Raw genomic sequence first — 25,630 nt, 5'->3', positions numbered from 1 at the left:
TCTAATCATCCCCACCCTGTCTCATCATGTCCCCCATCATTCCCCCCTCACCATTTCCCCCTGTCTCATCATCCCCCCACCCTGTCCCATCATGTCCCCCATCATTCCCCCCTCATCATTTTCCCCTGTCTCATCATGTCCCCCATCATTCCCCCCTCATCATCCCCCCACCCTGTCTCATCATGTCCCCCATCATTCCCCCCTCATCATTTCCCCCTGTCTCATCATCCCCCCCCACCCTGTCTCATCATGTCCCCCATAATTCTTCCCTCATCATACCCAACCCTGTCTCATCATGCCCCCCATCATTCCCCCCCTCATCATTTCCCCCTGTCTCATCATCCCCCACCCTGTCTCCTCATGTCCCCCATCATTCCCCCCTCATCCTTTCCCCCTGTCTCATCATGTCCCCCATCATTCCCCCCCTCACTATTCCCCCTGTCTCATCATTCCCCCACCCTGTCTCATCATGTCTCCCCATCATTCCCCCTTCAACAACCCCAACCATGTCTCATCATGCACCCCATCATTCCCCCCCCTCATCATTTCCCACTGTCTCATAATGTCCCCCATCATTCCCCCTCATCATCCCCCACCCTGTCTCATCATGTCCCCCATCATTCCCCCCTCATCATCCCCCACCCTGTCTCATCATCCCCCCATCATTCCCCCTCATCATCCCCCACCCTGTCTCATCATTCCCCCATCATTCCCCCCTCATCATTTCCCCCTGACTCGTCATCCCCCCATCATTCCCCCCCTCATCATTTCCCCCTGTCTCATGCTCCCCCCATCATGTTCCTCCTATGAGTGGTCTTCAACTTGCGGACCTCCAGATGTTGCAAAACTACAACTCCCAGCATGCCCGGACAGCCAACTGTTTTGCAACATCTGGAGGTCCGCAGGTTGAAGACCACCACTCTTCCCCTTTGCTTACCTGGTTGCGCTTCGGCAGGTCAAGTCAGGCGGCGGGGGGGGGGGTCTTGCGGGCTGCGGTCAGTGAAGCAGATGAGTGACGTCCTCTCCCGGCTCCTTGCGCGGCATCAGGTCACTTTTCGCAGGCGACTAGAGAAAATGAAAAGGGACTTCACTGATGCCGTGCAGAGAAGCCGGCAGAGGATGTCACTCACCTGCTTCACTGACGCAGCCCGCAAGACCTGCCATCTGACCTGACCTGCCGAAATGCAGCCAGGTAAGGAAAATAAAAAAAAACTATAAAAAGTGGGGGAAAAGGGGGAATGATGAGGAAGGGGGGAGGTAGGGAAAAGGAAAAGTAAAACTGTCACTTGTTTTCTACCGCACTATCCACAGGTACTGGTGGATAGTGCGGGAGACTCTGATTAAAAGGTAGGGCAGATCCGTACAAGGTAAGGCTCATTTGAATCAGCGTCTCCCGCACTATCCACCAGTACCTGTGGATAGTGCGGGAAAAAACAAGTGACAGTTTTCCAGAGCAGGGATGAGACGCCACTGGTCACTGATTTAAAGTGGCCGCGGCCGTGCTGCTAATACTTAACAAGCAGCCGCTGCTGCGGCCGCTTTAAATCAGTGACCAGAAGATTTATCGGCGTATCACGCGCAGGCAGGCCTTTTGTCTTAAATTTAAGTTTTAAAAGTGCGTGTTATACGCCGATTAATAAGGTACATAGAAAGCATGTTATAAGTATTCCCATTTCCAAAGGGCAGCCTTTAATACCAAAAAAATTATTCTCAATTATATTTCTGATTTAGTAAATCCTTAATATTCTTCATATATAGTGCATTAGTAAAGTATTTGTACCATTTTACTGTTTATTTTTTAATTTTTATCTACGGTATTTATTTTATAGTTTTATTATTCTTTTTTTTTTTTTTTATGTTGCAGCCTTGTGCTAAAACAAAAAAGGTTTTCCCCATAATTCTGCATCTAATATTCCCTAATGACAAAGTGAGAACAGAATGTTAAAAATCTTTGATAATTTATTGAGAAGGAAAAACTAAATTTTCCATGGATATAAGTATTCAAACCCTTAGTTTACACAGTATTCTGACAGTACTTAGGCAGTGATTACAGCCTCCTCCAGTCTTCTTAAGTATAAGGCCAAAAGGCTTGCACAGCTAGATTTGGGGATTTTCTATCACTCTTTATGCAGATCAAGCTCTGTCAGGTTGGGTGGGGACCGTTGGTGGGCCACTCAGAGACATTCAAAAAGTTGCCCCTAGTCCATTCCTGTATTGTCTGGACTGTAGGCTTAGGTTTTTTTTTTTTTGTTTGTTTGTTTTGGAATATCTCTGTATTTTAGTCCATTCAGCTTTTCCTCAACCCTTGCCCAGCCGCTGAAAAACACCCCCACAGCATAATGCTGCTACAACTATGCTTCCCCATAGGGATGATATTAGGCAGGGGAATGAGCAGTGCCTGGATTACTCCAGATATGCCATTTGAAAAACAGACAAAAAATTTCAATCATGATTTCATCAGACCAGAAAACCTTGTTTCTCAAAGTCTGAGAGTCCTTTATGTTATGAGAAGAAGCTTCTCTCTGGCTATATAGTCCAGATCAGTAGAGTGCTGCAGAGACTTCCTAGAAGTTTTTTTCCCATCTGCACTAAGGATCTTTGGAGTACAGCCAAATTGGATATTGGGTTCTTGGTCACCTCTATTACTTAGGTTAGTGGGGCAGACAGCTCTAGAAGGAGTCCTGGTTGTTCCAAACTACATCTATATAAGAATTATAGAGTCCAGAGTAATTTTGGGAAATGTCAGAGTAGCAAAATGTTTAACATCCCTCTCCAGATCTGTGTTTCCACACAATTCTGTCTCTGAGCTCTACAGCTTTTGCTCTGCTATGCATTGCCAGCTGTGAGACGTTATGTAGACAGGGCTATATCTTTCCAAATCATGTCCAACAAACTTTTTTTTTTATATATCAACTGATTTGTAAATTACTTCTATTAAAAAATCTTAATCCTTCCAATAGTTATTAGCTTCTGAAGTTGAGTTGTTGTTTTCTGTCTAACTGCTCTCTGATGACTCATGTCTCGGGAGCTGTGCAGTTCCTATGGGGATATTCTCCCATCATGCACTGGGATGTGACAACATCATTGAGCAGTTAGACAGAAAACTTTAGAAGCTAATAACTATTGGAAGGATTAAGATTTTTTTTAATAGAAGTAATTTACAAATCTGTTTAACTTTCCGGAGCCATTTGATATATATAAAAAAAGGTTATGCCTGGTATACCCCTTTAAGCCTCCAGAACCAAATTTCAAGTGTCATAGCAATGGGTCTGCACATTTCTTTTTTTTTCCTTTTTAAAGTTAACAAACATTTTAAATTACATTTCCATTTTTGCAGTATGTGATATTGACTGCTGAATAATAGAGGAACACTTTTTTTCCTCCCCCCCCTTTTTTTTTTTAAATATCAACACAAAACCAAAACAACAACATTTTGATAAATCAAAAAGAGTCTGAAGACTTTCCAAATGTATTGCAGTCCAGCTTTTGTTTTAGTCTACAATCTTGGAGACACATCAACAGAAATGGGTAAATGATTTTTAATTATTATTATGCCCAAAATTGATTCTTTTTTCAGAAAATCAAAATGGTTGAACAGTGGTACATAACCTTCAAGTTTATGCCAACATATAAAAATACATAAGACTCAAACAGTGCATATAATCAGATTTAGCCAGCTGCAAGTGGTGTACTTCTCTATAACCTCTGAAGACGTTCGCCAAGCTTGTTGTGTTGCTTTGTTATAACAGTTCAGTGCTCAGACTTCAGTTTCTTAAATTATTACAACAGCTGAATATATCACTACCCGTTTTTTTGTGTTCTTTCCAAAGCAGTTAAGTTATTTTTCAACTCAAGTTTCAGTCTTTGGAGAATATGTTTCTGTAGTGAAGGCTTCTTGGAAAGCTTTAAGCATTCATTATAAACCAAGTGATTTAATTTAAACTGAAGTAAGTGAGCATTCTGCAGCTGATAACATTAGTAACTGTCTTCTCATAAGTATATATTATGAGCAATATTTCTTGCACATTCCTATAGAAATTCAAGTTTATTTGATTTCCTATCATTATTCTAAAGATAACTATGAGACAGAATCCTCATGGAGCTATTTCCTACAGCAAATAGACTATCTAAGACTCTCATTAGAAAACATCTGAATTCTGAGCTGGACGGATGTAATTAAGTCATTTTCCACTGGGATAACAGAAGTTGATATGTTGTTCCAGTAGCACTTGCTTAGCGGTAAAGATACTTTAATTACAAGTTTAGTCAAATTGAGGGCAATGTGTTACTATCTAGCATCTGTGTTAATACAACTTTATTTTTTTAATTAAGACAAACAAGCCTTATCTGTCATGAAGATTATATATATATATATATATATTTTTTTTTTTTTTCATTTTTCCTACACTAACAATGTCCACTGTTACAATATTCAATTCATTTTGTTTAAATTGCTCTACACATACAAAATATATAAGAATGACATTGTAAATTAAGTATATCCTGCCGTGAGGAACTCATCACTTATTATTCATCTTCTCAAGCAGTCCAGTTACAGTTTTTAATGAGTGTGAACAGCCCTCTAAAATAATACTCAAAGTAGACAGCTCTACACTGGAGCTCCAATTTAAAGTGGATCTGTATTCACAATATAGTATTCAGTTTGAGGACAACTCATTATAATGACATACCCACATGGCTAGAATCAATCTGGAATTAATCAAATTTGTTCTGAATTAAAAAAATTATAATTTTGGCAAAGGTTGTCACAGAAAGACATGAAGTAACAGGGACTTTTTTCAAATATAAGCACACTCTATACATCTGCTGTACAATGTATGCCTCTCTGCTCTGGGTGTTCAGGACTAGTACTGTACACTGGCCAGGATGTAAACAAGAGGTGCTTTATACATTGCCGCCTACATTTACTAATACATTTAGTACTCCACTGGCCAGCATTCAGAACATTTAGTTCCAAACGCTGTGTGTGCGCTGCGGGGGTTGGCCATGCTCCCTCGTGATGTCAAGCCACGCCTCCTCAAGTCAATGGAAGACATCATGACATCATGGCTTGACATCATGAGGGGCGTGGCTGACCCCTGCAGTGCGCACACAGGGTTTGGAATTAAATGTTCCAAATGCTGGCCAGTGGAGAACCCCTTTAATGGTGCTGTTCACTCTGCTACTGCACCATTGTGAATCAAATTGACATATCCTGTGTGTACTAGCATATCATATGGTTTTGTAACCTTTTCCAGCCTTAGAAGCATCATCAACTTCTCTTCTGCGATCCTCAGAAATCTGTTTTGCCCATGCCATAATAGACTTCCACAAACAAGTGTTGTAAAGATCAGACTTTGATAAATCCCTGTTCCTATTATAAAACTCGTCATCCTCTAACATCTGATTGTCATTCCGTTAATGGAAAACACCTGAAATTATCTTCTAATGAATACTTTGGCTTCTTAAAAATATGTGATATTTAATTATTTTCCTCATCAAATAGATTACCAAGTCTAATATTTGGGACTTATATGGTTTGGAGTGTTGTGAAAATCTGGTATAGTTTAAGGTAAAATTCATGCAAAAATATAAAACATTCTAAAGGGTTTACAAAGATAGGATAAATGTGACAATAATTCACCAAGTGGCCTAGAATGATCAATCTGCATGAGACAAAGATGTATCTGCTTTACACATATCAACCAATCACAGCTCAAATTTCATTTTACCAGAGCTGGGATTGCTTGCAATGGACAATGCAGACACATTTTTGTCTTATGCAGGTTGATAACTCTTGACCATTGTGTTTACTACTTGAGAAAGGTATTCATATCAAAACAGTACTGGGCATAAAATAAAGGGACACTTCATTTTGTTGGGCTGCCTTGGATCTTTTAAGGACTACTATAACAGGCTTTAGACCAGGCCTGTTGCTAGGGGATATATATTTATAGTAGCAGAGAGACAGACTTAGATACTGTTATGAAGGAGAAAAGGCTTGTGTGTATACATCCTGTACCTTTCAGTGTTCTCCAGAGAATCTACACTGTGCTTGATACACCAGTCAAGGATTTCCTTTTATCGCTGATATCCTTTTATCGCTGATATCCAAAAATTCTCTCCTCCCCTTCCTTTATCCTAATCAGCAACAATTCACTGCTTAGATCAGGGCTGCTTTTGTGCTGTAACCTCTTCCTTGTTTTGATCCTCTGGTTGTTGTCTTACAGTTCACATAGCATATTGCAAGCCCAACACACCAACAACCACTTCTCCCCAAAAATAGTAAATAAAGTATTATACCATAAATGAACCCACAGCACAGTTCTTGCCTGTTCAGTTCAGTGCACCTTCCCTAACATTAATAATGTCATGTCATAGCAGAGAGGAAGAGGGATTGTGAGAAGGTAATCTTCTGTGATTGAGAAAATAAGGCCATAAAGTTATATGTACATCAGAATTGTACGAATGAAAACTAAAGCTCACCCCATAGCTAATGGTGTGTACTTAGGTCCATTGATTGGAAAAAAAATGTTCTGGGTCTCAGAATAAGGTTGCACAACACAAATTTATTGTAATAAAAAAATATATATATATATAAATATATATATATATATATATATATATATAAACACTGTTTGTGTGAACAGTGAGTAAAAGTTGCAGGAACATGTGTTCTTAACTGGCAGGGATAAGACCACCAGTTGGCAGACAGGGACTGTAAATGTGTAGTCAGTGGTTAGATGGCCTAGGATTTTGTTTGTTCCGGTGTGAATTGTGTTTCATTTTGTACTGCAACCTTTCCCAATAAACCTGACCGAGGTTCAGATTGCATGAAGAGGAAGGAGTTGGTGTGGACTTGCTTTATGAGGTGAAAAACATGTCCTGTGGCTACGGAAAAGGATGATCATTGATCTAAATCTCACTACATATATATATATATATATATATATATATATATATATATATATATATTATGCCCCTGAGGAAGCATTTGAAGCGAAATGATCATTGGGGTCTGGTGGGTAAGGTCTGGCACCTCCTGTATACCTCATTGTCCATTTATGGTGTTTTGCACCTCTATTTTGGCAGTGTTATCTAAAGCTGTGTTCCCTATGGTTCATGCCTGGCAGGAACAGGTTAATAGGAAACATGGATGGGCAATGCAGTCACTTTTTTTCAGACTATAATGATTATGGATTTTGAATATTGTAATTAACCTTGTAATTCACCTTATTTATAGTGTATGCACATCTACAACTTATTAGTCTGCTGGCTTATAATAGATCTATAAAAGTTCCAATTCTTTTTTCCATTTTATGAAAATGAAGGACAGATACAGCACAAAACTTACACTGCTACAACCTGACTTAGCTTCACATATTTCCCCTGAGTATTAGGGTCCTATTCTGAATTGTATTGTTAGTGTTATTTAATGAAACATTCCCTACCCAATTCTCACCTTTAGTATTACTCACTCCTGTTTTGTCGAGTATCAGCTGGGGTCTTTTTTCATACTTCTGCATTCATCCTAAAATATAGAGACATAATATATTTCAGATTAGATAACAACTTATAAAGATAACTGTATTGTGTAGATTTTTCTTTTGGTTTTAGCTGGAAAGTTTTCTACAGCTGACACAATATTTTGTTAGAAAAGAACAGTACAAATGATGGTGCTATTATGATGTTACAACAGTAGTTTCTATGGACGCTCTAGGTTTTATAATTCTTGCATTGATGTTTACAAGTTCTGATGCCCTACTGGTCTAACAATCACATACAGAATTAAGCAGAAGAGACAGCATTCACAAGGGGACACCTCTAGATCACAGGTGTGTATTGGTGTATATTCATATACAGTGGTCCCTCAAGTTACAATATTAATTGGTTCCAGGACGACCATTGTATGTTGAGACCATAACTCTATGGAAACATGGTAATTGGTTCTGAAGCCACCAAATTGTCATCCAAAGAAAAAAAAAGTGAAGATAAAAGAAAAATGAGTAGATAGCTAATACAGATAAAGCAAATCCTTACACATAAAAGTAAGAAAGAGCTGTTGTGAGCTGTAAATCACTTTTTATGTAAAGGACATGAGCTTCTTCAGGGTTCTGTAAAGTACACGCAATGTCCTAATAAAGTAAGGGAGCTGCCCTAACTTCATGTCCAAAGGAGCAGCTAACCGTGACATAGGTTAAGAGTAGTACAGAACATGTAATACCTCCCTGTACTGTAGGGGGCGCTACCAGACAGCCAGTCAGTGCATATGATTCAGTAATACAGGGGTTTTACCAGTAAAATGAAATGTCCATTCTGATTGGTCAGTTCTTCCAGCCATTGTCATGTTTCACAGATCTGGACTGTTCGTAGCATTGTATGTTGAGTCTGGTTTCAAGTTACAATGGTCCAGAAAAGACCATTGTATGTTGAAACTATTGCATGTTGAGGCCATTGTAAGTTGAGGGATCACTGTACAAACAAATATACTATCACAAAATACCAACAATATGATCCATATACAGTCTTACTAATGAATGTAGGATAGACAAGAATGTGGGGCATGTCAAGGCCTTGTTCTAGGTAAAAAAAAAAAAAGTGATATCCCTGCAGACAGCAAAAAGATTTAGGGCAGGGTAACACGGGGTGCACCCACACCGTATTTGACATTGTAGATGCACCGCCAACAGTAACAGCGTGACTGCAGAGCGAGCCCCCTGCTGTGGCTCGGTAGCTCTGTTTGTCTGCTTATAGTGGCGCTAGCTCTGCAATCGCTCTGTGACATATTCATACACATAAGCACATGGTTTCTGTAGAATGATGGAGGATGTATCATAACACTGGCAATAAAATAATATTGTGTAGGCGGTATGGCCTAATAAGGGATGTGAGCTGACATTGCCATGGAATCTTGTTGCCATTGGTGATAGACTCATGCAGATGTCCAGATATACTACAGGCCATGTGGTCACAATTTGTTGATGATGTTCTGCTGGCAGAAAACAGATGTAATGCATCCCTGAATAAATTACTCTGTCAGATAGAAATTTCCATAATGCATCATGATCTGCAAAAAGGAATTGGAGTGAGGGCCGTGTGAGCATGTTGGAGGGCTCTATGCTGCCTCTTTGCAGGGATGTTAAAGCCTATTTGCATACTATTGCAGCCATCTTGGCAAAAACAGACGATCTATGGAACTGATTTAGCCATAATAATAATATCAGGTTGGTGGAAGTTCTGAAAAGAAATTAGGAGAATGATCATTATAGTTTTTCGTGCAGTGGTTAGCTAAGACTTTTGGTAGAGAGAGGTTATTGCCACTGTTTGCAAAGAAGCTGGCCTTCTTTCTTTCCTAATTACCCAAATCCCCAGGCAGAGCATCTCTCTTGTGCTCATCAAGAGATTACATAGGATGGTGACATGATCCTTAGAAAATAAATGTTGCCATTAGTTGTATTGTGATATACTTTCTTTTCTAAAGCTATGCCCTGTCTAATAAGTGCATTAATTTGGTTTACTATCAATGAACTTTAAAGTAAAGAAAAATCGAAATACATCTCTAATGAAAAGTAAAGTAAGTATATGAAGAGTTAGCAAAATATAGATAGACTAGGTCTCACCTGTTCTTGTGCAGAGGTCTGCAAAACAGCCTGCAGCAAAGTCCAATAAGAATGGTGTAGGACCAGCAGAAGCGACTGTCTTGGAAAATATCCTCTTTATTAAATTGAAACATTAGCAGTAACAAACACAAGGACATCAAAATTGTGTTTGCATTACTGCTGATGTTTTCATTTACTAATAAAGAGGATATTTTCTTCACCAGTTAATTGTGTACAGAATCTGCATCTTATATGAAGAAATGCAAGGATGCATTCACAGGACCATATTTTCAGACATACTAAAACAACATTTTAAGAATGAAAATATGAATTCATTAATCCAAACAAATAAATAATCATGTAAGTAAAAATTAATCACTAAACAACATTGGGATTACATGTATGCCCTTATCCTGTAGGACCTAATGCACCAGGGGGTATATGTACTCCCTGGATCATTAACTGACTATGAAGCTTCACTCAGTGAGTGACCATAGGCAGTGGTGATTCCACCACTGTCCACAAGTAACTCTTTTGACTCCGTGATCAATGCAGATTATGGTGTCTAAGAGTATAAATTGCAATGGAGGGTCCCCTTACCTGCCTCTGGCCTCCTGATTGATGCTCCAATGATGCTGCCTGGCTAAGCATTTTAGTGAATGCAATCTTTTGATTGCATATTAAATTCCCTGACTTAAAAAGGTGTCAAATAAAATTACATAAAGTGTAATTTTAAATGTTATATGCCCCTCCCCTAGTAAAAAATGAAATCTTCTTTTCTCATAAAAAAAATAATCATATGACTTGTGTGAAATTGTCCAAACTAATAAAATATAATGTTTATGATCCCGTGTGAAGAATATTGTAAACCTTAAAAAATACCAAACAGTAATGATATCACAAAAAAATCATTAAAAAGTGGTCAAAAAGTCCCATCAAGACAAAAATCGCACCGACAAAAACAACAAATCGCAGAGCAAAAAACGTAGCCCGCATACAGCCTTGTTTATAGAAAAAAATGTATAGGGGTCATCATTTTGAGCACATTATGTAAACAAAAAAAGTACAATAATTGAAAAACTATATAAATTGAGTATTATTTCATTACATAGGCCTACAGAATAAACATATATGTAATTTTTACCATAAAGTGCACTGCGCCAAAACAAAACTCAGCAAAAGTTGCAAAATTGCGGATTTCTTTTAAAATTTTCCCTACAAATAATATATATATATTTTTTGTTTTGCTGCACATTTTATGGTAAAATGAAAGGTGTCTTTACCAAGAACAATCGGTTGCTCAAAAAACAAGCCTATATGGACATGTGGATGAATTAATTGTCGTGCTTATTGTAGGCCCTAAAAATGAATCACTTTGTTTCATAGCATAATAGCATGATGTCCGCCATGTTATTTATGTTTTAAATAAGTGTTCAGAGTTTCTTCTCTACAAATGTCCCAGTCTGTGGGGAGTACCTCTTTAGTCACTCCAGATTTGCAACAGTGATAAGACAGAGGAGTTTAATTAAGTTTTCACTGAAGAATAGAGACTTATTCTTTAGATGACACTACTACTATTCACCCAAGGTAAAGGGGGGTGAATGGAGAGAAGGGGGGTTGAGATAAGAAACTTTGAAATGGAGAGAAGGGGGTTGAGATAAGAAACTGTGAAATAATTATGTCTTATCCAAATGAACATTAGTTATTTATATATTCCAACAAGGTGGAAAAGCCATGTGAGATCCCAGCAAGCTGATCACATGGTACCAGACCAATGGCTATCCATGCCAATAAGATGGGCCATTCAGCTTTCCTAGGACAAGAAATGAGGTTCTTACATAGACTTGGTAAGAGACACAAAACTGGTATTCCATTTAATCAAGACTAATTTGGATAATGTGGATGGAATTATACAATTTAGATTGGTGAATAAATGTATAAAATAATTAATTATCTCCATATTGAGATTATAGTTTTAGGATATTGTGAGACTTCATTCTAACTGCAGAAGAATCAAGACTCATAATCTATCAAAGTATTAAATTACTGCTTATACATATTGATAGAACTCCTGCTCGCCAAACTAAGTGTTATACTTAAATTTTCCACACAGGAAACTTGCTTCAAGTTCTTCTTCCTAAAATAATGTCTTGCAAGGTCAAATATTTCACCTATTAGTCTTAATAATCTTACCAAGATCATGTATAAAATAGTCCAGAATGGGGTGGAAGTATATCAAAGTTTTTCCATGTTTATATCCTTAGATGGATTTGCCCATTCATGTAGTCATGTGATGTGTAGTTGGTTACAAGGGGGCGGGGAGTTTATTTAGCATTCCATATTGAGATGTCTATGATTAGCTATTGCCCCTCTTGATATCATGAGGTTTCCTCTGGACAGAGTGATTTGTAACCTTTTTCTTATATGTTATTCCTAACCTAGTAGCTTTTGTTATCTTGTAACATAGTTGCTCACTACTCACATGTATTGTTCTACTGTATGTAGTCAATGAACAAACCTGTAATGCTTACTAATATATCTAATTTATATGAATTTGCATACATCATTGTGTTTATTACTCATTTATGTTTATAACTTTGTAACCAATAAATCTGCATATAATTTCTGTGTATTATTGTACAGGGTGGGCCATGACACCCATAATCTGGTGGTGCACCATCTTCCTAGAGCATTCCTAGATGAACAGTTTCCTGGAAAGTGGATTGGATGTCGTGGGCCAGTTGAATGGCCCCCAAGGTCTCCCGATCTGTCCCCCTTAGACTTTTATCTTTGGGGTCATCTGAAGGCAATTGTCTATGCTGTGAAGATACGAGATGTGCAGCACCTGAAACTATGGATACTGGAAGCCTGTGCTAGCATCTCTCCTGCGGTGTTGCTATCAGTGTGTGAAGATTGGGAGAAGAGAGTTGCATTGGCAATCCAACACAATGGGCAGCACTTGTAAGTAACTCATGAAAGAATAAAGTTACGTTAAAACCGATAAGTTTGATGTGTCACATGACCCTCTTCCTATTGAGAAAACAAAAGTTGGATTCAAAATGGCCAACTTCAAAATGTCCGCCATGGTAACCACCCATCTTGAAAAGTTTCATCCCTTACATATACTAATGTGCCACAAACAGGAAGTTAATATCACCAACCATTCCCATTTTATTAAGGTGTATCCATACAAATGGCCTACCCTGTATATTGCATAACTACATCCTTAAGCGTTAATGTGATCCCGTCATAAAAAGAACTTGTTGATATCTGAGGAAATAGTCGGACTCAGATATGAATTGTATTGATTGGCTTTGTTTACAATTCACCAGGTCATAATTTTGATAATTTTCTAAATTTTAAATTTGTCATAATTCATATTTTTTATGACCATAATGCATCATTCATAATTGAGTTATTACCGCACAACATAATAAAAGAGTTATGTCTATAAACCTCTTAAAGACTTAGGGCGTACCTGTATGCCCTAAGCCCGGTTCCGGTGTGAAAACGGGGTCACGCCGTGACCCCGCATCACACAGGCTCGGTCCTGGCTGCTAACGATAGCCAGGACCCTGGGCTAACAGCGCGCGGCATCGATCGTTGTGCCGTGTGCTGTTAACCCTTCAGACGCGGCGATCAAAGTTGACCGCCGCGTCTGAAAACGAAAGTAAACGGTTCCTGGCAACTCAGTCGGGCTGATCGGGACACCGCGATAAAATCGCAATGTTACAATCAGCTGGGACGCAGGCGGAGGTCTCCTTACCTCTCTCCGCGGCGTCAGGTCGGGGATTGATTGCTCCAAGCCTGAGCTACAGGCTTGAGCAATCGAGCCCCTATCTGACTGATCCCTGCAAAGCTATGGCTTTGCAGGGATCAGCATAGGAGATCACTGTGTGCAGTGCTTATAACACTGAAAAAAAAAAGTGAATAACCCCTTCCCTATTAAAAGTTTGAATCACCCCCCTTTTCCCATAAAAAAAACAGTGTAAATAAAAATAAAAATAAACATATGTAGTATCGCCGCGTGCGGAAATGTCCAAACTATACAAATATATCGTTAATTAAATTGCACGGTCAATGGCGTGCGCGCAAATAAATCCCATAGTCCAAAATAGTGTATTTTTGGTTACTTTTTATATCATGTAAAAATTAATAAAAAGCGATCAAAAAGTCCGATCAATACAAAAATGGTACCGATAAAAACGTCAGAACACGACGCAAAAAATGAGTCCTCATACTGGCCCGTACGCGGAAAAATAAAAAAGTTATAGGGGTTAAAATATGAGAATTTTTTACATATACATTTTCCTGCATGTAGTTATGATTTTTTTCCGAAGTACGGCAATATCCAACCTATATAAGTAGGGAAACATTTTAACCGTATGGACCTACAGAATAAAGATAAGGTGTTATTTTTACTGAAAAATGCACTGCGTAGAAATGGCAACCTCCAAAATTTACAAAATGAAATTTTTTCTTCAATTTTGTCGCACAATGATTTATTTTTCCATTTCGCCGTGGTTTTTTGGGTAAAATGACTAATGTCACTGCAAAGTAGAATTGGTGGCGCAAAAATAAGCCATCATATGGATTTTTAGGTGCACAATTGAAAGCATTATGATTTTTAGAAGGTGATGAGGAAAAAATGAAAATGCAAAAATGGAAAAGCGCTCAGTCCTTAAGGGGTTAAAAGTTAAGGAGGAAAAAACAAAAACACCAAAAATAAAATAGGCTGTCCTAAAGGCCAAAATGGGCTGCGTCTTTAAGGGGTTAATCACATGTAAAATGCCGACAATGTTTCTTTTATGGCAGAAACCCCATGGCAGATTCAACATCTTACAATACCCTTAGCAGATGAGCCTAAGATTTTACTCTGGGCAGTGCTTGCTGTTTCTTTTGTATTGTTCTCTAATACATTCAGAAAAGAGTTAGCAAACACAGCACAGACATTAAAGCAAAACTGTCAGCTTTCTCCCCCCCACACTAACCAGCGGTACTGGCTGGTAATGTGGGGGACGCTGATCAGTTTGATGCTTACCGTACCCCGATCCGCTGTGGTGTTCGTCCGTAATCTTCTATTTTCGGTATATGCTAATGAGGTGCTAATGAGCCCAGCTCATAAATATTCCTCCCCTCCCTCCGCCTCTCCCTCTTCTCCACACTCTGTAATTAGCGGCACTGATGTCAGAGTGTCAGTTAGCCCGGCCAGTGCCAGTTAGCACCTCATTAGCATATACCAAAAATAGAAGATTACGTCCGAACGGCGAGGCGGACTCGGGCATGGTAAACATCAAACTGATCAGCGTCAACCGCACTACCAGCCAGTTCCACTGGTTAGTGTGTGGGGAGAAAGCTGACAGTTTTCCTTTAAGAACACTTACTAAGAATTGCAGTGAATAAAAATAAATTATTTAGTGTTCGAACCTCATGGGGAGTTTACTTATGACCCCCATGTAATATGCTGGTCTTAGTATATAATCCCCATAGTGAACATGGTGCAAGTGATATAAGACAACTTCCTTTTTGTAGCACAAGTTACAGTAGTAAATGTGTTCTGTTTCTCTATAACTGAAGACACAGTGATTGCCAAATAAATAAAGCCTTTAGAATGTTCTGAAAGCATGTTGTGTTAAAACAGCTTTCATGTGGAAACATATATATATGTATATGGTGAACGACAGAACTAAATTGAGAATTAGTGCATTACATTGCATTTTATCCATCACACCTGCAGATATAACAATAATAACAAAAATATGTGAATAAAATATGCATATGAAAACATGATCATGAAAAATTCAGTTTTGGTAACGTGTACTGTACTGTAACATCAGAACCAGATGTGCAAATGTATCTACAACAAACTCCTCATTGTCCATAAGAACTTGGCTTTGACAAAATCCTGAACCTAAAAGAACATCCCTTCTCCCCATCCAAACAAACAATATGGTCATTTACTTACTAGAGTTTCTTCTTATGTGGCAGAGAAGCTTTTGTACCCCTTCAGACACGAAGTCTGAGGTGCAACTGCTACTTTTGCACCCCCTATATCTAAGTTCTTGCCCTGAATGTCTGTCAGTCTCGTACATGCTATTCTGATGGTAAAGCCCAGGTGTACCTGCTTGGATTAGTACACACATAATTACATTGTAAGAAAGTGCTACGCACCCAATATTATTGTACATATTGGGGAGAATTTATCATTGTATATAGAGCGGTTTTGTGTCTATTTTTTGCGCAAAAATTTGCGCAAGTGTTTTTTTGCGTCTTTTTTTGCGCAAATTTTGATTTTTGATCCCCTTGTCTATGGTTAAGCTTACCATAGAGCAGCTTCTACTGTAGAATCGAATGTACTAATTTCATAATTTTTTTGGCGCAAATATACACCACCTCGGAGGACACGTACCAAAGTGTCTATTTTGACACAGTAAGGACTGCTATTCCCATCATGGACAGACTGTGCCCATGATGGGAGTTGTAGTCCAGGGGCTAAGGTGCAGATCGCACCGGGTCATTCTGCAGAGACCCACTGCGATCCGCATTTATTAACTATGCAAGCGGCTCCACTACATGCGGCTCCACTGCGCTGCCCGCCGCTCCTGTATACACTGTCATAATTCATAATCCCCGCCACCGAAATATGGGAGCTCTGATTGGTCAATAGCTATCCACCAATCAGAGCTCCCCTCTCCCAGTGGGGATTATGAATTATAAGAACTGTATATAGGAGCCTGCGGCAGTGCAGTGTAGACGCATGTACCTCAGGCTTGTATAGTTAATAAATGCAGATTGCAGGAGAGTGATCTGCCCCTCTGCCCTTGCACTACTACTCCTATCATGGGACAGAGTCTGTCCCATAATGGGAGTAGTTGTAGTACCGCAGTGTTGCTGAGGGATGGCACTTGCACATCCCCTGGCTGTGGGACTTTTAGGACTACTACTCCCATCATGGACAGACTCTGCCAATGATAGTCCAGGGGCTGAGGTGCAGATCTCACCGGGTCATTCTGCAGAGACCCGCTGCGATCCGCATTTATTAAGAGAACAAGCCGGCGGTACATGCGTCTACACTGCGCTTCCACCAGCTTCTATATACAGCTGTAATAATTCATAATCCCCGCTGCCAGGAGCGGGGCACTCTAATTGGTCAATAGCTATCCACCAGTCAGAGCTCCCGTGTTCCGGTGGCGGGGATTAAGAATTATGTCAGTGAATATAGGAGCGCAGTGTATCTGCATGTACCGCCGGCTTTTTCATTTAAATGCGGATCGCAGCAGATCATTCTCTGGAGGCCTGCTGCGATCCGCATTTATTAACTATACAAACCGGCGGTACATGCGTCTACACCGCGCTGCCCGCCAACTTGTATATACACTGTCATAATTCATAATCCCCACCACCAGAGGGGAGCTCTGATTGGTGGATAGCTATTGACCAATCAGAGCTCCCCTCTCCCAGTGGAGGGGATTATGAATTATGACAGCTGCATATAGAAGCCGGCGGCAGCGCAGTGTAGATGCATGTACCGCTGGCTTGTTAACTTAAATGCGGATTGCAGCGGGTCTCTGCAGAATGACCCGGTGCGATCTGCACCTAAGCCCCTGGACTATAACTCCCATCATGGGCAAAGTCTGTCCATGATGGGAGTAGTAGTCCTAAAAGTCCTGCAGCCGGGGAATGTTCAAATGCCATCCCTCAGCAGAGCTGCGGTACTACAACTACTCCCATCATGGGACAGGCTCTGTCCCATGATAGGAGTAGTAGTCCAAGGGCAGAGGGGCAGATCTCTGTTCACATTGCGTTTTGCATTATGGGAACAGAGCCTTTCTGGCAGTGTCTTCCCAAACAGGGAGACTCCAGCTGTTGCTTAACTACAGCCCCCATGATGGGAGTTGTAGTTTAGCAAAAATTGGAGGCTCCCTGTTTATGAACACGCTGCATTATGTGCGCTCTTCCAAGGGGAGAGCAAAAAAAAAAAAGTACTAACCCATATTTCTTGTTTTTCTTTTCTCATTTCAGATATATGAATGCGGAGGACTACGTCAGATTCGGTGGACTGTGACGATGACCAGCGTTTTTATTTCAATAAAATGGTTAACGAGGGCTGTGGGGGAGTGTTTTTTTTTTTTTTATAATTTTTTTTTTCAAAGTGTCTTGTTTTTTTAAATTGAATTTTCAAGGTAAGTAGTGGAAGCTGTCCTATAGACGGAATCCACTACTAAGCCGGGGCTTAGCGTTAGCCCCAAAATCAGCTAACGCTAACCTCTAATTATTACCCTGGTACCCACCGCCACAGGAGTGCCCGGAAGAGCCGGTACCAACAGGCCCGGAGCGTAAAAAAAAAATGGCACTCCTGGGCCTAGGCGGTAATAGGCTGGCATTATTTAGGCTGGGGAGGGCCAATAACAATGGTCCTCACCCACCCTGGTAACGTCAGGCTTTTGCTGCTTGGTTGGTATCTGGCTAATACTAAAAATAGGGGGAACCCTATGCGTTTTATTTTATTTTTGATAAATAAATTTAAAAAAAGTGTGTGGTTCCCTAATTTTTTCAGTAACAGCCAGATGCCAACCAAGCAGCAACAGCCTGACATTACCAGGGTGAGCGAGGACCATTGTTACTGGCCCTCCCCAGCCTAAATAATGCCAGCCTGTTACCGCCTAGGCCCAGGAGCGTCATTTTTGACGCTCCGAGCCTTTTGGTACCAGCTCTTCCCGGAACCCCTGTGGCGGTGGGCACCGGGGTAATAATTGGGGGTTAGCGCTAGCTGTTTTGGGGGCTAACGCTAAGCCCCAGCTTAGTAATGGATTCTGTCTACAAGACGTCTTTCACTACTAAACCTGAAAATTCAATTATAAAAAAACACAACACATTGAAAAATAAAATGTATCAAAAAAAATGGCCCTCATTAAACCTTTTATTGACATTTAAAAAAAACGCTGTTCATCGTCACAATCCACAAGATCTGGCATAGTCCTCCGCATTCACGTATCTAAATCTCAAAGAAAAAAAAAAAGTTTAGTACATTTTTTTGTTTCCACACACCAGCAAAAATGCAAGAAAAACTGACAAACGCAGTTTTTCTGCCGTTTTTTTTATGATGGACAAAAAACCTCAATGGAATCCGACCTCAAAGCAATAGAACAAAATCCCTACGTCCACTTTTCCTGTGAGGTAGAGAAGGAGTGCAAGGTAGAGCGAGGGGGGGAGGGGGCGTTTCTATATTTCCACAAGATTTATCAAAGGAGTACACAGCCTTTGTAAATTCTGAGCAAGAGTGTACAATAGACAAGCAGTGTAAAGGGGTAGAGCTGTGTCTACAATAGACAAATAATGATAAATCTCCCCCATTCACTCTAAAAGACTCTATTACTGTATACAATGCTAAAGAAATTCACTGAAATCCATGCTGCTAAATAGAAGGTACAGTAAATAGACATGTAGATAAAAAGCATTCATTTGTGAATAACATCATTTCATTGTATGTACTGTAAATCAGTGCTGGATAAGGTTGCCTCGGGCTCACCAGTGGAATTGATTCCAGAAGCCCACCCTTCAGCTACATGGACATATTACCTGTTTATTTTTAGTCCTTTTGCACATGAACACATTGTGCAAAACAGAATTGTGTTGTGCACTCTTTCATATCAAAAGAAGTTTTCCCTCAAGCAAGGAAAATATTGCTTCTAGTTGAGTACTCAGCCTCATGCACATTTATTTTTACTGTCTTTGCGTAAAAAAGTTATTCTATATTATATGGTGATATAATGTACATGGTAATAATCATTGTCAGACTTGGTAGCCTGAGGGCTGCAGGTAGAATTAGGTGGAGGAGCTTCAGAGCACGATCGGATGGCGAGGAGGCAGGTAAGTGCCCTCCTGCCATCCTCTCGGCTGATCAGGGCAGCGTCTAAGGGGTTAATGCCAGGAATCGGCCTAATCGTCAATGCCCGGCTTTAACTCTGGGTCCTGGTTGCTGATAGCAGTCAGGACCCACCTGGTTTAATCGTGCTCAGCTCCTGAGCACGCTTCAAACACCGGTAATGGGACCAGGGCATCCTGTGTCCTGAACGGGTTAAGATACACTACAAATTTTAGCAGATCCTAGAAGTCAAATGTCAGAGCATGCTGGGAGTTGTAGGTTTCAAAAAGGATGGTGATAGAAACATTTAAAGGGGGAATTCCTGCCCTAATACATCTTTTCCCCTATCCAAAGGTTAGGGGATAAGATGAATGACCGTCACACCTCTTCCCATAGACTTGCATTGAGGGGGTGGGACGTGATGTCACACGGGGGGGGCGGAGTCATGACGTCACGATACTCTGGCCTCGTGGTCATCGCGCTGCACACTTGGAGCCTCCAGCGTTGCAGAGAGCTCGCAAAGGTTGGTGCTGAATGACAGATTGTGGTGCTCCCCAGCGGCGGGACCCCTGCGATCAGGATCTTATCCCCTATCCTTTGGATAAGGGATAAGATGTATTTGCGCCGGAGAACCCCTTTAATGGCAGAATCATTGAAAAAATTTAGATATGTACCTAATTCTTGGTAGGGCATCTCTATCTGCAATCTGTGATAGGGAGCCAAGAACCAAGCAAGCTGCATGACATGATTATGTACTGAAAAGTAAGATAAAGCTGCAGCATGATAGATGAGGGCGTCCTGCAGTAAAGATGAATTAGATTCAGGACGGAGAAAAGGAGACTGTCTTTGTTTGCAGATGGTATGCATTGTATTTGTTTTTGCGTGTAACTATGAAGTTAGAGGCCAACCAGGTAATTCCCCCAGCTCCCTGGTGGGTCAGTCCAAACCTGCTGTATATCTAAGCTTTAAGGCAGTTGACATGGTTTGCAGGAAAGCACTCTTCAACTGTATTGAATTTAAACATAAATAATGAATGTCTCAAAGGTATAAGATTGTTTCCTTTAATTGATTGCTAAGTTGCACAGTCTTTAGGATAGCCCTTCCAATGCTGCATTGAAATTCCATTCACTGAACTGAAAAGTAATTGAATTGCCTTAGGCAGGCATTGTAATGAATAAGACAAAAGCATCACAGGCACCTTGTATGTATAATAAAAATTTTCACGTATTTAACGTTGGGTTACTGAAGATCGTAAATCTGACCTGCAATGCCTTTTTAATTATTATTATTTTTGGCTTTTATTTTTGTTGATCAAGTTCATACAGCCAGTTGTATGCTTTATAAGAACATTATTTCCCACCTCTCTAATATAATGTAGGCCCTCCTAGTTCTGCCAAAACAGCTTTGACACTTCAAAGCTTGCACTCTTAAAGGCCTTTAAAGGGGTTCTCTGGTGTTTACACATCTTTTCCCCTATCCAAAGGAAAGGGGATAAGATGCCTGATCGCGGGAGTCCCGCAGCTGGGGACGCCCGAGATCATGCACGCAGCACCCCGTTTGTAATCAGTCCCCGGAGCGTGTTCGCTCCGAGTCTGATTACGGGTGACTACAGGGCTGGCGGCGTGTGACGTCACGCCTCCGCCCCCCTGTGATGTCACGCTCTGCCCCTCAATGCAAGCCTACTTGGCGTCACATGCCGCTGGCCCTGTAGTCGCCCGTAATCAGACCCGGAGCGAACACGCTCCGGGGACTGATTACAAACGGGGTGTCGCGTGCATGATCACGGGCGTCCCCAACGGCGGGACTCCCGCGATCATGCATCTTATCCCCTATCCTTTGGATAGGAGATAAGATGTGTAAGCACTGGAGAACCCCTTTAAAGGTGTTTTGTGCTGTCTGGAACCAAGACATCTGCAGCAGTGCCCTTCAAGTCTGTAAATTATGAAGTTGGACTTTTCTAGATTCAACTAGTTTTTTTCAGCACATCCCACAAATGCGCAGTCTGATTAAGATCTGGCAAATTTAAATGTCAAGTCAATGCCGTGTCATGCTCCTAAACCATTACTGAACAATTTTTGAAGTGTGAAAGGGTACATTATCCTGCTAAAGGATGCAATCACCATTAACCCCTTTCCTCTGCAGGATGTATGCAGGGACGTGCACATGTTGATTAGAAAGGGGGCTTGAGCCCCTGCCCTTTTGATGTACCTCTTATAAGGGCCCTGGGCAGTCTAGCATCATTACATGGGCAGTTATATGAAGTGTCCTTTTTTTTTTAGTTCAGCCCCTGCCCCCCAAAATGTCTGTGCACGTCCCTGGATGTATGCATATGTCCAACTGGTGGGTACGTTTCAATGACACTGCAGTAGATCAGCTGACTGATGCTTCAGTTGCCGAGACAGAGATCGCACCAGTCTTGGCAGTGTTACCCCACAGGTGCCGTGATCAATACTGACCACAGCCTCTATAGGATTGACAGGGAGAGGGGCTTCGTCTGTCACCCATCACCAATCATGTCTCTAAATAAATAAGTGTCCCCAAAATAAACATTGTGGCCCCTGAATAAATTGAACAAATTGTGCCCAAGAATAAGTTTGATACACTGTGTCCTACAATAAATAACAATGTAACCCCCAGAATAAATTAAATACACTGTGCCACCACAAAATATTATAATGTGCCACCACAACAAATGATACCGCTTCCCCAAAATAAACATAACATACTGTGGCCCTCAACAATAAATAATCTATTTTTATCTGCAATAATTAACAGTGCTCCCACAATAAACATTTTTATTCCTCTAACAATAAACTTTATACTATGCCCCTAACAATAAACTTATAATTCTGTGTGCCTACAATAAACAAGGCACTTGGACCTGTGTAAAACATTCTCACTGCTCATCGCTCTCTCTGGCCTCAACTAGAAAGCCTTGGCACCCAGATAGGGATGTAGGCAACCTGATTAGGTAATCCTGCTACCTATCACCTGCAAGGAGTGCCTAGTAGCATTTCAGGGAGCCAAGGTCTCCTGTACACCTCAAGTCAGTGATCCTGAGTATGTGGTACAATTGCATGCAACCAGGGAACCGTTATAGGGATTGAGCTTCTCCACGATTCATTGAACTGGCTGTTGTTTTAAAAATAAGTCTTGACAAAATATGGAGAACTGGCTGAATCCCACCTGCACCTTCTATTGGTCCAGTTTTGTTGCTTACATGTCCATTGTAAGCATTTTTTCAATGGTGGACACAGGTCAACATAGGCACTCTGACCAGTCAGCAGCTGTATCGTCCCATTTGTCCCATAAATACAAAAATAGTAGCTCTTCCATGGCATTGGACCAGGCAGACCAACCTTTGCTCTCCATGTGCATCAATAAGCCTCGTGCATTAATAAACCTATTGCCTGTTTACTACTTGTCTTTTCTCAGATAACTTTCAGTAGGTTTTAGCTGCTGCATACTGGAAAAAAAAAACAAATAGTGTTGGAGATGCTCTATCCCATTAGTATAGCCATAAATACTTGACTCTTATCAAATGGGACCATTGTTAGAAAATAATAAATTTTATTTGCTTAAACATTATGACTTACTAGTATATATATATATATATATATATATATATATATATATATATATATATATAGTGTGTGTGTGTGTTATTCTGTGGGTACTTTAAGGAATGTATTCATTTTTGGTGGTTATACTGTACCGCAACAGCAGAGAGATGGCCACCATCCACATCTGTCCCTGTCTCTTAAGAGACACATAGTCCAAGTTCCCTATCACAAACACACTCAAGGGAATCCAAAGCACCACAAGCAAAAGTGTTAATCACTGAGCTGCTTTGAGAAATATAAAAATCTTGTGGATTGTAAGCATATGCTTGACAGAAAGAATTTAAATGTGGTAATCACTGTACATCACTGCCTGATATTTTGGCAACTGAACTGAATAAAAACATGTTTGTGTGAATGTAACAAAAAATGCTTAATGTCCAGTGACTGGGAAATTCAGTTAGTACAGAACATGTAAAAGTACAGAATCAATAGAGGCAATGTAAAAGACAGACATTATTTACTGGTGGAAAGGTTTCATTGTGTTTGCTACAGAATAAGGACACCTGTCAATGGAAGTTGCCAAATTTGACATGAACTTATCTATGTTGGTTAACACACAATATTTTGATCTTATGGCCTACATGAGGTCTTATGATTCATTCTTTAGAGCTTTTCTTCAGAGATTAGTGAAATAAAGAACCTGAGATCAGGTCAGAACATTGCTAAAAGCTCAGTACGGCTGTATCGGTTAAAAGTCACAAGGCCGAAAGTTAAAGTAGGAAAGATCACATGACCTTAAGGAACCTCATTATGCCTTTTAAACAGCTCACACAGCCACTCATAATGTAGTAAAGGGTGGATGTCAAAGCCACTAAAAAAGCAAATGCACATAGCAGTAGCAGCCATTTTAGAGATAGCAGGTGTTAGGTGAAGATGTCTGTGAGGGACATTAAGCACACATAGGAGTTGAACCACACATATATAATTGTGATAACACAGCACTTGCAGAGAGCATTTCACGTCTGTTCTGTCAGTGCAAAATCTGTTTTAATTGTAAGTTAAGTGTGACAGTTTTTTTGTTTTTGTTTTTTACACTAATTGTAAAAAAGCTATGTATGGAGGGTTTTGTGTTACTTTTGTGCACTTTTTAGGAGGCCAATCCTGTTGCTAGGTTTCAAAATAGGAAAACATTTTCACTGCTTGTAAAAAGACAGTACTCCCCTTTTAAGGCAAAAAACCTGTTGCTACTACCAAAAAGGCATAATTTACGGATAACTTGAAATAAGCCATTGGTTGCTTCTTTTGATACCTCTGTGTGCATATAAACACCAGAAGGCATCTGCTTCCAAAAAGGATCTTTTGGACATAAATTTAAAAAAGTATAAAATATCTGTGCAGTGTCTTTTTATTGTTACACCTTGCGCTCAGGCCACTTCCCCTGGCCGTGAGCGCACTGTCCCCCTCTCCCCTGCTGCCGGCAAGGCAGGGATTCGCATTGCGAGACGCACCTGTATGTGAATCGCAGCCCGTCACTTACCACACTCCTCTGCTGCTTCTTCCCCTGCCTCTCAGCTCCGGCACGCGTGCCGGAGCTCTGAAATTTAAAGGGCCAGTACGCCCATATTTATGTGAAACACCTGACACTATTCTATAAGTCCCTGCACCTCCCACTGTTCCCTGCTGGATCTTCAATGCCATTTGCCTGAGATTAAGCATTCCATACTGCCTGTTTGCCTTGTCCGTGTTCTGACCCTTCCACTATGTTATTTGACTACGCCTCCTGCCTTGACCTTCTGCTAAGTCAGACTACGCCTCTGCCTGATCCTACTGTACTTAGCCTCGCCCAACTACCTGTGTGTTCGAGTCATATCGGGGGTAGCAAACTGGATGTGGCTTGCCGCAGCAAATCCATCCTGCCTTGCGGCGGGCTCTGGTGAAGACCTGCGGCACCTTAGACTCTGCTCCCCGATACGGCCAATGTCATCAGCCACTCAGGTCAGTGGATCCACAGCATTGTTACATTAATTTTTTACACTTTACACTGTTTTTACACTTTCGTTTTTTCCTCCTCACCTTTTGAAAATCATAACCCTTTCAACTGTGCACATACAGACCCATATGAGGGCTTTTTTTTTTTGTGCCACCAATTCTACTTTGTAATGACATCAGTTATTTTACTGAAAGATCTACGGTGAAACCCCAAAAAATTATCATTGTGTGACCCAAAAAAATGCTTTTGTAAATTTTGGGGTCTCCCGTTTCTATTCAGTGCATTATTTGATAAAAATGGCATCAGTTCTTTATTCTGTGGGTCCATACAATTAAAATGATACCCTATTTATATAGGTTTGATTTTGTCTTACTTCTGGGAAAAATTATAACTACATGCACGAAAATTAATAAGGTCCTTTTCTGACCCCTATAACTTTTTATTTTTCCGCATACGGGGATGTATTCGGGCTAATTTTTTGTGCCATGATCTGAAGTTTTTATTGGTACCATTTTTGTTTTGATTGGACTTTTTGATCTCTTTTATTCATTTTTTTAGGGTATAAAAAGTGACCAAAAATACGTTATTTTGGACTTTGCATTTTTTTACATAA

The 25,630-nt window shown here is 40.4% G+C and overlaps 1 protein-coding gene across 2 annotated transcripts in view; it reads right to left on the bottom strand.

Annotated features, from left to right (window-relative positions):
* MGAT4C (MGAT4 family member C) overlaps positions 1-25,630 on the bottom strand; it is a 175,149-nt gene that overhangs the window by 105,980 nt on the left and 43,539 nt on the right. For both annotated transcript variants that reach the window (XM_056574404.1, XM_056574405.1), the window contains exon 2: positions 7,463-7,531. The gene's annotated coding sequence lies outside the window, so the exon portion shown is untranslated. The remainder of the gene's footprint in view (positions 1-7,462; positions 7,532-25,630) is intronic.

Source organism: Hyla sarda, chromosome 4 (genome assembly GCF_029499605.1).
Source record: "Hyla sarda isolate aHylSar1 chromosome 4, aHylSar1.hap1, whole genome shotgun sequence".
In the NCBI taxonomy this organism is placed as follows: domain Eukaryota; kingdom Metazoa; phylum Chordata; class Amphibia; order Anura; family Hylidae; genus Hyla; species Hyla sarda.
The sequence above is the reverse complement of the archived record's forward strand: the minus strand, read 5'-3'. Positions and strand labels throughout refer to the sequence as shown.